The following is a 10,188-nucleotide window of genomic DNA, read 5'->3' as shown; positions in this document are numbered from 1 at the left end:
CGTGACACAAAATGTCATGAATGCTTAAAGTTGCAGGTCCTTCAGCCAAAGGAGGAAGATGCTGAGGGAAGGGAGTGCGCTTTGTCAGATCCAGGGTGAGAATGGCCCTGCATAAACAAAAGGCTCCTGACTGGACGTCCCATTAAGGCAAAGCGCGGGGCGGTGGGGGGGAGGAGGATAAAAGCAGGGGGGTTAGATCTGCCCACCAGGTTGCGAGGCTGGGAGGAGCGGAGCCGCGGGCGAGCGGAGCGTGTGGGGCGGCGGAGGGGAGGCGGGCGGGAGGCGGCGGGCGGGCAGGCTGGGGTGAGCGGCGCGGCCACCGGAGCCAATCGAAAGCTGGAGCCCGAGCCTCTCCTCGGCCAGTGCCTGCGCCGAGCCAGTGCCGAGCTCCCCTCGCCGCCGGGACCGGCGAAGCCGCTCGCTCTCCGTGCGCACTGCTCTCCCCCACTGAGCGCCTATGGGCGTCTGCAACCAGCGAGAGCTTCGCAGCACCGCCACCATCAGCAGCAGTAGCAGCAGGCGACGACCGCCACCCAGCTTCAGCACCCCTTGGGATCTATAGCTGGCAGGACGGAGCGCGCTGCAGACCCTTCCCCGCCTCCGTGCAGGTATGGGGCGGCCGTGGGGCGCCCGGCGTCCCGGTCCGGCACCGCTTCTCTGGCGGTCGCTCTGCTCCCTTCCTCCTCCTCCCCTGCCCTCTTGCACTTATCGCCCCTCCGCCAGGCAGCGGGGTGTCGCGCCGGGCCGGCGGTCGCGGCGGCGGTGACAGCGACAGCGCGGGGCCGCCCGGCAGCGCCTCCGCCCGCCGCAGCCCCGCCGCCCGCGCCCCTCCCGGGCGCCCGCCCTGCCCGGGGATCCCGCCGGCCGGAGCGCTGGCGGCCGCACGTCTCCGCGGGGAGCAGCGTGTCCTGCTGCCCGCCCGTGGCAGGGGACAGGTTTCCAGGGGCACGTAACGAAAGTAATAAGAGGCGGCTGCGTCTGGGTCTCGGTACTTCGCTCTGAGCGCCTTCGCAAGTTACCTGCATGGCCAAATCCCTTTGGGTTCGAAGCGTCGTGCATCGCGCCTCCATGCTGCCTCCCAACTGAAAAAAAAAAAGAAAAAAAGAAAAAAAAATTAATCTCGTGCTTGAAACCTGTGCCCCTTTGTACCTTTCTTTCTTTGCTTTGGGTTAATGATGGGTTGTGATTATGAAACCCCACGAGGGATCAGCTCCAAGAGTGAATAGCATTACTTTAGGTCATGAGTTGGAAAGATTTATGTATATATATATATACACTGTTTTTTTCCCCTTACAAATGAGGATTATAATAATACAACCCCATGTTTGTCTCACGAGGAGCTCCTGCTTGACTTTCTGCTAAAGCTAAGGAAATATTTGCTCTTTGACAGGTCTTGCAGAATTGGAGTCACAGGTCTTATAAAAACTTGCAGTGGCGTTTGGCTGAACAACTCTTATTTTTAGCACACTGTTGTGAAAGTGGTTATATAACTTTTGGTGGATTTTTGAGGACAAAATTAACAGCTCATAGCAAGTTAAACCTCTTTTTTTTCTTCAAAAGAGGAGACATAAACTGAATGAAAGCCCGATGAGTGCAGTCAGGTGAACTTCAGCCTGACAAATGACTGCGACAGAAATTCCCTAAGGAAGACCTCCAGGTTAAGGATCCCACTGTCCTCCCGAGAATCATGAAGCAGCAGGTGCAAGACCAAGCAGTGTCTGTGCAGAGCCCCAATTAGCACGCTGGTTATCAGGCCACTTCAAGGCTATTTCTTGCTAAACCAGGGAGAAATCAACATCACATCAGAGTCTTGTCTTCCCACCAGTGCCAATACAATACAGATATTGTGTTCCCTTAGTGGATTAGTTTGTTGCTTGAACTACAAGAAGTACACACCGCCTGAAGTATTTGCTTAGAATGCCTGATGTATTTTAATGCTGATACTTCGCTTGCTGAACTCGGTGCTCAGTTCTCAGGCTGGCCTTTCCTCATTTCCTTCCAAAAGTTAAAGAAGAATAACAATACCCTAAGATTTTAAAGAAACGCCCAAGTAAAATAGTTGAATAGATGTAGGAAACAGCAACCTGCTTATTACTGAGAGCCAGGAAGTGAGGATTCTGTCTCAGTATCCAGGCTCTGAGCAAGGGACCTCTCTCTGTACTTCCATTGCACAGTCTTCATGAACTGCCATCATCCAAGATGTGAAGTCCTAAATTCTAAGCATTTGTGCGCGATTACTGTGCAGCTGAAGAGAACACACCAATTTGCTAAATCTCTGTTGCAGGATGAGTGAGAAACCTAACAGGTAGAGTTTTGCCTTCTCGCATCTCTTGGAGCCCACTCTTTGTGTAGAGCTCTTGTGCATGGCGAGGGGATGCATCTGGTAATGGTGAGGTTTGCTCAGCCTTTCATTGCAAGATGATAAATAAGTGAAAGATGTGTCAGTGGAAAACATCAGTAAGACCTCTAAAAGGGTGCCACAAAAACAATACAATTAACCCTAGCTTTTGAGCTGTTTGGTTTAGCTGCCTTATTTGCTTTTTATTTTTCAAATAGATTGTGCTGTCATGAAACGTCTTTCATTGTGGAAAAGAACAAAGGTATGAGAAGTTGAAGAATAAAACTCAGGAGATTTTTGTTTGTTTCTGTAGTATCAGATAAGTGTAAAAATTAATATGTGAAATGCCAACTGAATTATAAGAAAATGCTTGGTTTCAGTGACTATTTGTCAATGCTTATGAAAGTGTAAATCAAATAGACTCAAATCATGCTCTTCTATAATAAACAATTTAGTCCTGCTGTGGTTTTGCTTGATAAATTTGGTAACCGGTAAATTCCAACTGCTCAGTTTCATCCTTCCACACACACTACTACTAAATTCACATTGAAATAATTCTAACTCAAGCATCAGAAACTGGTAAATTCCAATTTGGAATCACTAAATTAGAATTTACCAGTTCCTGATGCTTGAATTAGAATTATTTCAATGAGCAGTTCAAGTCACTGTGCAGATTCACTGACGTCCAAAGTGTCTCTTCAAGAGCTGCACAACAAGGTCTTGCTTCATTTCACTCTCACAGATGCTTGTGGGTGTGGTTGTGCATTTATATTAGTGTTGTGGTTCGTGTCAGGGGTGTACTTTTGACGCCAGTCTTCCAGTTGTTCCCGCTTACTGTCCATCTCCATATACCTCATGGTGGGCCAGCTGGATTCCTTTAGGATGAATCTAAATGAGAAGATGTGCTTGAGTCATTGCTGGAAATTCAGTCCATGGGACCAGACCAGAGCAAGCCTGAAGTAAAACCCTAGAAAATGCATATAGTGTTGATAGAAAGTCTTCTGTGCTTAACTGTTTTGCTCCGTATGTCTGTTCCTGTTGGGCTGTGCTGGCTGCTAACACAGCCCTGGTCCATTTGCGGCAAAGTACTGGTGTACCCTGCAGCTGGAAGCTGATCCTGACCGTCTTTCCCAAGGGTGTGGGCTAGTCCCTGCTTCTTGCACCGTTGCCCACACGTGTTCCTGAGAAGCTCCCTCTGGCTCAGCAGGAGGGCACAACCCTGCAACAAGCTATGGCTGTCCTACTTGTATCTACACACATTGAGCTCCCTTCAGTTCTAAAAGAAGATGGTTATTTTTTTTTTTTTTTTTTTAATTATCTGGCTAGTGATAGCAGACTACTTTCTGAGTGGGAACTTTGGATAATGCAGCCTTGTGCTTGTCTGGTGAATGTGAACACAGCAGTTGCATTTAGGAAAGGACAGCTGATGCTTCTTCGTGGTTGTTTGCCTGTCACTGGCTTTAGCCTTTCTGCATATAAAGGTTCACAGGTCTTGTTTTTGTTCCTCATTGCATTTGAGAGTGGTGATAACTGTTGACCTGAACCTTAAAAACCGGCATTTAGAAATGCTGTGCTGTGTTTCGTGGGTGCAGCATCTTGGTTGACTGCATTTCCCATAACGCAGCATAAATAGCGCTTTGGAGAAAGAGGGTCCCAGCATATGATGGGAAACATCCTCTGGCACTGGAGTCCAGTTGCCCCAAGCAGGTGGGACTGTGTGATGCCCAGAGGGATGTTTAGAAGCATCCACTTGAAACTGAAAGCTTCTGGTTAAAAAATGCTGAAACTTTTTTTTTGTTTTTCTTTCCTGCAGTTTTCACTCTAAAACTGAAAACAGTTCAGTTGTTTGTTGTTTGGTGATTTGGTTGACTTCTTGCACTTTCTTGTTTTTCTTTAGTTTGCTTCTTTTGTGAAAATTATTTTAAATAGAAGGATTATTTTGTTAGTTATAAGCAATTATCTTTTGTATGAAAGCATTTCTAACTAGAAAATACATTATTGGAGCAATTAGGAATCAAATCATTTTTAGTCAATAACAGAAGATGGTCATTATTACTGCAAACATTGAGCTTCTTACAGACACTTCAGTTTTACACACATTTTCACAGGGATCATGATGGAAGTTACAGGGTTGCATGTGTATAGCATGAATTATACAAAGCTTCTCCTTGTGCTGGATCACTATGACTGCTCCAAGACTGCTTTTAGATCACAGAAAATGTTGTGCTATTCAGAACAGGAACTGAAAAACAAGAGAGCTTTTCCATCTCAAATGACTGTATTTCTATTTCTAGAAGTTGTCTACTCCAAACCTTATTCCAATTAATATCTTCTTTGCAGGATGAAGTGTAGATTTTAACATGAGTTGTGTAGATTATAGATACGTCACTTGAAATTATGCTGTTTCTTTTTCTCAGTGTATTAAGTCTTTTATTACCAGTTTTTGAAGAAGATTTTTGAAGACTGTTTCAGCAAGGGAAACAGCCCATAAGAATCTGTCTTGCTCCAGGATGTTAAAACAGAAGGCAATCTATCTTTCAATATCTGGTGTGATACAATCATGGCAACTTCCTTTGTAACCTGTCTTTGTCAAAAAGTCATCTTACAGCATCTGCTTTTCACTTTTTTTTTTTTCTTCTAGGCATAACCTTGTTTATCTATGAGATTTTGTATATTTTTTCTGTGGTTGCTGTCTACATAGTATTTATAAGAGTTACAGTGGCATATTTTAGATTAGTCATAAAACTAAGGGGGATTCACTAAGGTCAGGTTTTTTTGTAAAGGCTACAGTGCCTACAGAGGCTACTGTCTTTACTACAAGCTTCTTTATAGAAAGAGAAAGGTAAATTTATCTATCATTCGAGACTGTTTTAAAGTCATTATTGTTTGGGAAGTGAGTATTTTAAGAAACCATAATTTGTAATGAAACTAACGTTCAAATACAAAAAGTCTCATAAAGATTTCACTTCTGCCTATTTTGTGTTAAGGACGTGGGAGAAGTAAAGTACACTGGGAAAGGAAAATATGTTATTTACCCTCCAAATTTCATTTTGGAACAAATTTTTATAAGGTGTGATGGGCAATGCACAAATACAACATCAGACTGTGGATTTAAAAGCAATAAAACTTAAACATTTCCTAAATTTTAAACTTCTCTTAAAACTTGGGAACGGCATTTGTACAACTCATGCGGAACACACTGTTGACCTTGTCTTGTACAAACACTTGCTAGAATTGGAAAACTGTATTGAGCTGGGGCTACAAGTGAACTAGCTGCCCTTCTTGGTTTGTGTGCAGTTTTGCTGTGGATTCTAGCCATGTCTAGCCATCCTATTACTCTGCTAAATTGCTATTCTGATAATGCTGAACAGCCTGTTATTCTACAGTAGTGCTAACAAAAAAACAAGCAGCATTGTAAAAATTCTGCATGACTGTTTCTGGCATGAAACAGCCTGGTTTCGTGGTGCAAATCTCAAACCTAATCTCATTTCCAGCGAGGCCAAAACACTAGTTTGGCTTAGAGTAGAGCAGGATCCTGCCCATAAGTCTGGCCAGTCTCCATATAGATAACATCTGGAAAGCTGTCATATAAAAATATGTGGGAGAGCTTGGGACAGGGGTGTAAATAGTGGGTCAGAGCTTCTATCCAAAATGAAAACAGCCCGGCTCTCAGATGTCAGGCATCCTTGCTCTAGGCATGTTTTTTTGTTATGATCCATCTATCGTTTGTCAGTTCCTGTTCCGTCAACATAATCTGGAGCTCAGTGCCCTTTGCAAGGAACAAGGGGAGGTTGACAGGCAGAGAAGACAGGGAATATGTGAACATGTTGCATGACTTAATGAATTCATCGAGCAAAATCTCCTAATAAAGAGAGAGATGGCTATCACTTGTATTTCAATTTAATTTGTTCTCTGGCTGACACCTTTCAGATTACCACACACAATGGCTTTATACTAAGCATGTTTATTGACTTTGGTCTGTATTCTTAATTAATGAAGCCCACGGAAACTTTGCCTAATACTTCAGTGAGAACAGCTTTTGCCCAGATATTCTTAAGAGGGAATACTTACTTGTAAGTACCTTGGATTCTGTGTAGGCAGGGAAAAATTGTTGATCTGCCTCTTTAATATTTCCATTTCTTACTGAAGCTGATCCCTAAGTAAAGGCATAGCCCAGAACTTGTGACTTCTTAAGGGTATCTGAAGCTGAAGATTCAAACGTCACGTAAACTGATTATTAGGAAAATTTATAGCTGTATTCAAAAAATCACAGAAAATATGTGAAAATAGCACCATTGTATGCTATTTTTGTTATATGTAATATACTTTTGTCTACCGTAAATTCCTCCCAAATGAAGAGAAACTTTAAATAGAAATTGTACCATAATAAATCCCATTTGGTCTACTTTATGCACTTTTTTTAAAAGTCATCTGCACTAGATGTTTTTTCTTCTTGAAGGAGCACTGAAAAAGCTTCTTCACATGCTACAGTTTACTATTTTCTGAATTCTACATCCAAAATGCCAGTTGTTTTGTCCTTCAACTCAGGTAGACTGCTTTCAACCAGAAAAAATATTTTTATGTTGGTGTTTCAATAGCTGACTTTAAAAGTATGATGCATGCGAACACTATTTTGAGTACCTATGAGAAATTGCCAGTCTTCGCTTTATAAAAATAGTCTTGGTTGTTTGGCTTTTTTTTTTTTTCAGTTTAAAATTAATATTTTATGAAACTTAAGTTTCTTTGGAAACAAGTTTATTGTATCATTCCAAGTTGATCCTAGTTCTTTTCTGGACATCTCTAAGATTTCTTTAAAAGAAGCATATGATATTACAGGAAGAATGTTACTTTTGTTTGCCAGAGACCTGTACTATGTTTACTATAATAGGATTAAAGGAAATTTGAAAGTCAATACTAGCTCAGTGGGAAACTGATAAACACACGTTGTATTCACAGGAACACTCTGCCCAGTAGTATTAGGAAATTTATCACTATTTATTTAGCAGTTCAGACTTTATCCAACAAACATATTTGTTGTCCATTTAAAACTACGCCAGACATTGAAAGACTTAACAATATGGATGTGATTTGCAGAATCTGAACTATTATCCTGGCATAGCCATCTCATGTGGCTTAGGATTGGGACTTTCATACCATAGACTTTCAAAATAAGAAGTCTGTAGCTTATGGATCCTGTTGCTTTCCAAAGTCTGTGGTTTGTTTCTTGGCACTTCTGGTTAGGTCAGCTATTATAGCCACAGTCATAAACAGTGATTTTCAGAATCGGAGCAAGCTAGATGAGGGTGTAGCTCCTTGGAAAAGTTATTCTGGAAGTTATGCTGGGAAGAACCCAGCAATATCTCTGGATCCATGTCTGGTATTGGCAGGCTCTACTGTTGAGAAGCAATGGCTGTCCAGTCCAGTCTCGTGTATACTAACGTTTGTTTATTTGTGCCTTGGCCAACTTTTCAACGAGAGAGTGAATACTGGAGAAAGAAAAGGCCACAGACTTTCTATTCCTAAGTACATGTTAAGAGGTCATTTTTACATGGACACAAATGCTGGTTACAAATCAGTAAAACAGAATGAAGTAGTTTTGTTTTGAAAAGCACACAGGAATTTTTTTTTTTTTTTAAATATCATGAGTAGAGGGGGATACATAATCACAATGCAATACTTAAACTACTATTGCAAATGTTTTCATCACCTCCAAGATGCAAGATATCTTGCAAAAGTGGGAAGCTACTCTGTGTACTGCTGAACACCAGAAAAGGCCAGTGGTCTATTCCTATTGGAATTGGTAGGAACTTCAGGATGGAGTCCCTATTGGTTATGCAAACTACTGCTGTGAGTTGTTCATGCTGTGTATGGTAACACAATTATTTGATAAAAAGACAGTTAGGGAAAGTAGTTTCTAAGCTGCTCTCACTTTTGGAATATCTTAGGAAAGTGGATCATTGTTTGTATGAAATTTATGGACGTTTATGCTATCATGAAGTCACCCCAAGATACCCATTTCTTCTCCTGTTCATATAAAATATGAATGTGAGCTGCTAATCTGCTTTGAGATGTTCAGATCTGAATAAATCTTTTTCATACCGTTCAGCACTCTTGTGCTGATGAGAATAATCTCATTTCTTCTGTGTTCCTCCTCTTGCCTCCCAAAATGATCTTTAAAGGTCTGTGGAATCATTGCAAATGAACTTTCTCAGCCAGCAGAGTTATCCTTTTATTATGGTTCATGCCTCTCTATTGTAACCATGGCCATAGTACAGTCCAGCATGTTGTGGAGTCTCTGAGAATGCCAGCAATGATGGAAATTTTCACTTTGGTTTTAGCTGGTCCTTTCAGGCTGTGGAACTGTAAACACATGGTTGAGAAGTCCATATCAAGGGATTCCTGTCTCAAGGGAGACTGTTGTGTATCTAACTCTACTGGCAGTCCAGGCTTCAGGTCATGGTGGAGCTGAGTTCTTCTGCAGATCTGTCCTGGGAAACTTCACCTGCAGGTTGAAGAAACCTCTGTCTTACTTTATCATTAATTAAAACAAAATGTTGCCTATTTGAACTCTTCTGCTTAGCTTCATGCACATGGATAGGCTACAGTCAGAGCGCTTGCAGTTTGTTCCATTATATACAAACTGTAACTCAAGGCTGCGGCAAGTTGCCAGTTCATGTCCCCACTTGAATGCCAGCTTCATTTACTCATATGAATAACTGCATAGCAGTTGAATGTGATTGACTTAAGCTGGTACTTTTTCTGAATGCGTAAAGTACAGGGAGCTTGGTTTCGTTGACAGTATTGAAATGTATTTTTTTCTGTGTATTTATTAGGATTTTAGATTTATCTTTACTGTTTACAGGACAACACAAAATAATTAATTAAAAAAACCCATTGTTTTTTATTGCTGTATGAGAGTATGAATGATTGGATTTGTATTGGTTAGAGACTTAGTTTCTTAGCAAAAGTCAACTGTAATTCAAGAGACTTTGGTTATGAAATGCCCCACATGAGTTTTTTTTTTCCCCAAGATACTTATTTTTCCTTTAAAATGCTAACTACATTCAAAAACTGGATTATTTTACCACGATTATGGCTGATACCTTAATTAGGTCATCAAATGCACTATAACTTTTGAACTAGATGCATGCTATTATACTAACTACGAACACAGACAGCATAGCAGTTACTCAGATAGCAATGCTGGTGGAATTTTTTATGTGAGAGCCGTGCTTCAGTTTTGCTTTTAAGTACTATCTTATTGCTAATTGTAAACCTTCCCTAAAGACTCTGTGATGGCCTTTTGCTTTCTTCGCAAGACCAATTTCTTTCAGGTGGCAGAATCTGACAGTCTGTATTAATTAAGTATTAATGGTCCACTGAGTATTCCTGCTTTGTTATGCTGCCTGTGGCTTTGTCTGTGGTGTCACTTTAGCTGGGCTGAAGGGTCGTCTTGCCCTTGGTGTTGCTGGTAGCTGCCAGCTTGTGTCTTAGTTCTGTTACAGACTTTCTTTGTGATGCCTGGAATGTCTAAAATGGTACACTCAACATCCGTGGGGAAACTGGCTCAGAAATTGTGCTGTAAATGTTGATGTACATGTTCAAAACACCATATGTCCTCTAGCTGACAATATTCTTAGGTGCAGTCTCCTTGCATGGTGTCTTGAAAACCCTGTTAATACTGGGTAGCTGTAGTAGTCTAGATTGACAGGCTTGGTGGCCAAGTGTGGAAGATCTTTGAATAACGTTGCTACTTCAGAGATAGCCTAAAGACCAGCTTTCTGGATGATGACATGGGCTAATAAGGGTGGTGAGGCATTGGAACACTCTGCCCAGAGAAGCTGTATGTT

The 10,188-nt window shown here is 41.7% G+C and overlaps 1 protein-coding gene across 1 annotated transcript in view; it reads left to right on the top strand.

Annotated features, from left to right (window-relative positions):
- Positions 1-326: 326 nt before the first annotated feature.
- Positions 327-10,188, top strand: part of GREM2 (gremlin 2, DAN family BMP antagonist) — a 36,044-nt gene continuing 26,182 nt past the window's right edge. Inside the window, exon 1 of the mRNA XM_065632388.1 lies at positions 327-608. The gene's annotated coding sequence lies outside the window, so the exon portion shown is untranslated. The remainder of the gene's footprint in view (positions 609-10,188) is intronic.

The sequence above is a fragment of the Caloenas nicobarica genome, chromosome 3 (assembly GCF_036013445.1).
Source record: "Caloenas nicobarica isolate bCalNic1 chromosome 3, bCalNic1.hap1, whole genome shotgun sequence".
Classification (NCBI taxonomy): Eukaryota; Metazoa; Chordata; class Aves; order Columbiformes; family Columbidae; genus Caloenas; species Caloenas nicobarica.
The sequence above is the reverse complement of the archived record's forward strand: the minus strand, read 5'-3'. Positions and strand labels throughout refer to the sequence as shown.